The sequence below is a fragment of the Cnephaeus nilssonii genome (genome assembly GCF_951640355.1).
Source record: "Cnephaeus nilssonii genome assembly, chromosome: 2".
In the NCBI taxonomy this organism is placed as follows: domain Eukaryota; kingdom Metazoa; phylum Chordata; class Mammalia; order Chiroptera; family Vespertilionidae; genus Cnephaeus; species Cnephaeus nilssonii.
Window position 1 is genome coordinate 41,479,663 of NC_137073.1, and position 5,996 is coordinate 41,485,658.

A 5,996-nucleotide genomic window follows, 5' to 3' on the forward strand; every position below is an offset into this window, starting at 1 on the left:
CAAACATATTTTTGACTTCACTATGTGCCAGAGAGACTTCTGGCCAACCCAGAGTTGATTTATATGTCTATTAGTAGAATATTAGTGAGAATAAGTTCAAAAGCCATGGTCTAAAATGCAAACTCCCTGCTGCACTTTACTTAACCCTCCTCTAGATGATCTATCATCAAACAGCTGATTCAAGCGTGTATTATTTATCTATCGATAGATAGATATGGATATGGATATGGATATAGATATAGATATAGATATAGATATAGATATAGATATAGATATAGATATATAGATATATAGATATATAAGCCTAAGCGACTGAATGACCAAATGACCAAACAAGCGGCCGCTATAATGCACACTGACCACCAGGGAGCAGATGCTCAACACAGGAGCTGCCCCCTGGTGGTCAGTGTGCTCCCACAGCGAGAGCGCCACTCAGCTGACCAACGGGTGCCAGATGCAGGGCTCAGGGCTGGCGAGCACTGCTGCGGCGCGAGCCTCTCCCAATCGGGACTGACTGAGAACGAGCCCGCGGCAGGTGCAGCAGTGCTGGGATGAGTGGGAGCGGCAGGCAGGAGCAGTAGGCGGCATTGGACTGCCAGTTTCAGCCCAATCCCCACAGGCCACGCCAAGAGACCCCACTAGTGCACAACCAACTCCCAGCCAGCCAACCTCCTGTGGCCAGCCAACCTCCCACAGTCCCTCCCTCTGGCCGGACATCCCCAATCGGCCCCAATCACTGGCCAGGCCGAGGGACCCCACCCATGCACGAATTCATGCACCGGGCCTCTAGTAGATTAATAATAATCAGGGAAAAAACCAGCTGAGGTATATAAAGTAGTTCCAAAATCCTAAAGAAAAGAATAGGGCAAGTAGAAGGCAGATTAAAAAAAATTTCACAAGTCTATAACATAAATCAGACCAAAATATAAAATACTATTTAAATAAAAAGAATTTTAAAAATTACAACCATTGAAAACAAGAGTTCAGACAAGACATAGTAGGACACAAGGGAAAAGATCAGAAAATATACATAATGAAAAGTGATATTTCAGAGTTAAAGGATAGAGGAGAAAAATGAAACTATTATATAAATGAAGGTCACGCTAGAGCCATCAATGGGGGGAAGGGAGGAGGGGAAGCAAGCCATTTCTGAAAAGAAAGAAAAAAAAACCAGAAATATAGAAGAACAAAGGTTTTTAAAGTAGTTGAAAGAAAATTACTGTTATGAAGCCAGAGGACATCCAAATTTGTATAATTGACATTCCTAAATAAGAAACATAACAATATTCAAAGATGGAATAAAAGAAATTTTCCCTGAAATAAAGGAAGAATCAGATGTACAGATAAGATGAGTACATTGCATAGCAGGAAAAAGTTGTTATAGAATGATCAGCATATAACCTGAGAAACTCACTGGAGTTTAATGATAGAGTACTCAATGGGGGACAAGAAAGAATCAATTCCGCTACTACAACAAAGAATAAAATTTGGCTGACCTCAGACTTCTATAAAAAGCACTGTAGAAGGCAATAAAGCAATATCTACCAAGTCTTCAGGGAAGAAAATTATACACTAAGAGGGTGTTCAATTTGAACAAGTTATCATTGCAAGTATAAAAGTAATTGATGGATAATATGAAACTTGCTACATAATATAAAACATAGTTCCTTTGAGCTCTGCTTTGAAACAACTATTATGGTAGGATATCCCATACACTTAGAGATGAATGGAGAAATCACTGTAAAGACACTCCTCAATTGTGGCATTATAAGTAGAACAGTACACAAATGTTGTAGAACACAGCAATTTAGAAATAATACAATCTGCCTCCGGTGATGAGAGGAAGTAGGATTTTAAAAAAGCATACTTCTCTCTATATCTCTTACAAAAAATGTCAAATAGACATTGAGCCTTAAAGTGATAACTCATTAAATCAAAATTTAAATATATAAACACATGGAAAAATATAAACATCTCAGACCACATAGCAAATAAAAATGACTAAAAAATAAAAGCATATCATAAAAAAATGGCAATTTTAAAATTAAAGAAGGTTGTCAAAACACTAAATGCAAAAAATATTTCCTATATTTTTACATTTAATCCCCTCAGATTAGATCAAAAAGAGAAAATCATCTGTTATATAAGTGTGATTCCAAAAGGCTTAAAGAAAAAAGATAAAGCCAGTAAACAAACAGACCTGAAACTGCTGGTCGAGGAAGAGCCGGAAACCCAACAAATATCCCTGTAGAGATGGGAGACTGCTCTTCCCTCATCCATGGTGAGGGTGATGAAGCCCAGGTCTGCCTGTAGGAGGTACACTTTCTAAAACAGGAAACCAAAATTCAACAAATAGTTATAATAAATCATAGCCCAATTTCAACACCTCTCACTGCCTCATTCACCATTTATTCAACAGCACCAGCAATTTTTTAAAATAAATTTTCATGGTGTTTCTATTAATAAGTCATTTGAAATTGAGAATGAGCCTATTCTGAATTTTTTTGAAGATTACTTCTTTCAATAGCAGTGCTTCAGGGCTAAATAATAATAATTTTATTATTATCTGAAAGATAGGTGGTAGTTTTTCAATGATTTTTGGAAAATCATTACTTCCCTTTTTTCATTTTTTAAAAGCTATCTTTCATATGATTGGTTCAGGGTGAAGAGAGGAAAGGGGGAGTTTATCTAAGAGATGATGGCAACCCACTGAGTTTGATATGCTTCCTTTCACGTTAGCATATCTTCTACAATATGCTTCAATGCTTCTTCAAAAGTGATTTGATGACCCCCAAAAGCTGTGTTATAGTCCTCTAGGAAAAAGTACTCCACTTTTATTCCAAGAGGCTTAGGAGAACTGTGAGACTCCTGGAAACTATGAGCTGTTCCTAACATTAAAAGAATCAAAAGACAAACAAAGACTATGTCATTTTCCTCTAACCTGGGTGTGCTAGGTCTTCCTACTGAGGAGGGGACAATCTAGGTCCTAACTTAGAGCCAAAACAGGAAGCCACCGGGAAACGTTTCACAGAGGTGGCAAGTTCAAGAGAGACCCTGAATGGCACAAAACGGACAAAGTAGTGAAGAAAGAAAACCTTGGCAGAATATGCCAATATGCGCTGTGCTCAAAGAGAGGAGCAAGGGATCTTGGTTGATTTAAATAAATAGGTAAATACTAGTAAGTAAGTATTAAAGTTATAGATACTTAATCATGAGTTCTAAAAACTGTTTCTAAATAAGCTATAACATTTGAAGGTAAATTCACTTTTAGCCTTTCCACTAAAGTGGGTCCACCAGATTTGGGGTGAGTGCTTGAGCCAATAAAACAAGGATAAATCACCAAGAAAAGCTGTTATTTTAAGTCTCTCTAATAAAGTGGTTACACGATATTCACACTACTTTCATGAGTTGATTGATCATATCTAAATGGACTTTCAAAATGCATATGTTGGGTGTTCCCATGGGTGAGATTAGCTGAGAACATTATGTCCTTTTTGTCTCTAGAACAACTGACACAAATGGTGTATGTGGAGGAGGAGGTGACTACAGAAAGGGTAAGGCCGAGATGTCACAGCCCAGAAAGCCGAACACCGCACTCACACTGTGCTTTTCCTTATGGTCTAGAAATGAATGGGGCCAACAACTCAGCCTTTATTGAATACTTAGTATATAAAGGCATTCTAATTAATCCTGTGAGGAGTAGGAATTATTATTTCCCCCCTTCTTCACCTTGGGAAATGGGTACAGAGAGCCTTAGTGTCTTGTCCAAAGTCACAAAGTGAAGGTAGCCATGATTCATATCCAAGTAATTTGGTGCTACAGTCTGTGCATTTAATTTTTATATCCACACCTTTGAATGTGAATTAAACTGCTTGAATATGTTTAATCTGAAAAATTCCTAGTAACTATAACACATTTTTATGGGTTCACTTAGGTAATCTAATAGGTTCATCATAAAACTGAATATACATCTGCTACCTACTTACCTTTAAGCAACTTAAGGTTTTTATCTAGACAGCTACCACTAAAAAATGCCTATTTGATCATTTGTTTTCTTCTTTAAAAACAAAAAACAAAAAATTTGGACATGTTTTCAGTTAACGAATTGAGGAAAACCAAACCAGCTACTATTCTGGGTCCTTTGAAGATGTTTTATTTCACATAAAGCTGCTCTGAAGGAACACTTTTCAATAAATAGAAAAGTTTACTATATTTTGATGCTTTCACATTGTTTCATTTTTAAATACATTTAAATTCTAGGTATGCTTCTTCCTTCTGTTGATTTGTTATCATTGACACACCAATTTCAAATGGTTAGACTCGCAGTGATGGCGAACCTCTGACACACGTGTCAGTGCCATTTCTGATGACACGCGGCCGCTGAGGCAGCCGCATGCCGAGGATGAAACATTTATGTTATTTAAACTATAAATATCGCGAAATAATGTTTTTTCCTCAAAGGGACACACTACCCGAGTTATGCTCAGTTTTTTGGCAAAGTTTGAAACACCAAGCTCAAAAGGTTGCCCATCACTGGAGAGAGAACCTACCAGGTCACCGTTGGTGCACTCTTCCTTTGGAGCACAACCTCCTCGTGTTTGGGTATCTCAGACATGACCATCCTCTTCACACCCTGTTCTCTTCCTAGTAATTAAGTGCAAGCCCAGCAGAGTGACATCTCCCCAATGTGTGTGTGTGTGTGTGTGTGTGTGTGTGTGTGTGTGTATTTTTTTTACCAAATTTCTCATTATTTTCATTATATCTAGTTACTGTGACAAGTAAGTTCTGTTTCTTTCAGGATTAGACTTTCTGATAAATAACTTTTCCTAGTAATCCCTGCTTTGGATGCACTAAATATAATGTCCGCCAGGGCAATCTGAGGAGGTGTGTAGCGAAGGTAAGCATCCGTCAACCACAACTCTATTAAGAAAGTCATCAGTTGTTTTCCTCCAAATCTCTGGATTCTCCAACATGCGATAGCAGGTCTTTAAATCAATGAGAAACCCCTCAAAAGATCAATAAGGATTGCGGGCAAAAAGCAGGAAATTAAGTTGCTGTGTACAAATCAGTTCATATTCCCCAATCTGTCCAAGAGGACTCTCTCAAATGTTTCCAACAGTTTGTGGACTGGGTACATGGAATTCATCTACTTTGCAGGCCACAAATGCTTTATTTTCCAGGGGTGATATTCCATTACTGAGTTAGTCAGATAAACATGCTTGGAACGCATGCAAGCTGGGCCCACAACAGACCTTGGCATCGCTGGCCTAAACACTGAACAAAAGTTCCAATAATCTTTCCTCAGGGTACCTGCAGAGGGTCCTTCTTCATGAGGCTCAAGAAAGACTGGATCATTTGGAAGAAGCTTCCTCTTCCCCACTGCTCTGCAACTGAATTCGCCGTTGGCCGGAGGTGGTGCTGGCTGATCCTCACTGGCCAAAGCCCAGGGCCACTTCTGGCTATTGTTGTGGTACATTCTTAAGTCCGAGACAAGGAAGCTTGGATAAAAATACCTCAGACGCCACAACACCATGGTGTAAAACATCTAAGCTAGGGCAGCTGCGGGCGTCAGGTCAGCCTGCGTGATCAACAATTCATTTTAAGCCATTAACTATTTTAGCAGAATCACCTGCTGGAGAAATTACCTGCGCTCTCTAATGTAATCCTCACTATAAGCCTGAAAGATAGGTGGTAGTTTTTCAATATTTTACAGAAGAGGTAACAGGCCAAGAGATTAAGTAACTCCTGCACTCCCCTCAAACTGAACCTCTCCCAAACTTTCCTGAATTCCTCTAATTGGATTGGGTGGAATCAGCTGGTCGCTCACCACCTCAGCATTCCCACAGGACTCTGAATTGTAACTGGTCTGTCAGCTTGTTCCCCAGGCCCACCCTCTCCACACAGCCGTGAAGGCAGTAACTATGCTTCATTTATCTCTACATCTCTAGACATGTGGCTGGCATATAGTTGGGGTTCAATAAATATTTTATAAATGT

General features: G+C 39.1%; 1 pseudogene across 1 annotated transcript; it reads right to left on the reverse strand.

Annotated features, from left to right (window-relative positions):
- Positions 1–2,730: 2,730 nt before the first annotated feature.
- LOC307110633 (cyclin-H-like) lies at positions 2,731–5,533 on the reverse strand (annotated as a pseudogene). Its single transcript has 3 exons — positions 5,163–5,533; positions 4,733–5,013; positions 2,731–2,888 (listed from the first exon to the last, which is right to left on the reverse strand). The product of its transcript is annotated as a cyclin-H-like (transcript).
- Between the last annotated feature and the right edge of the window lie 463 nt (positions 5,534–5,996).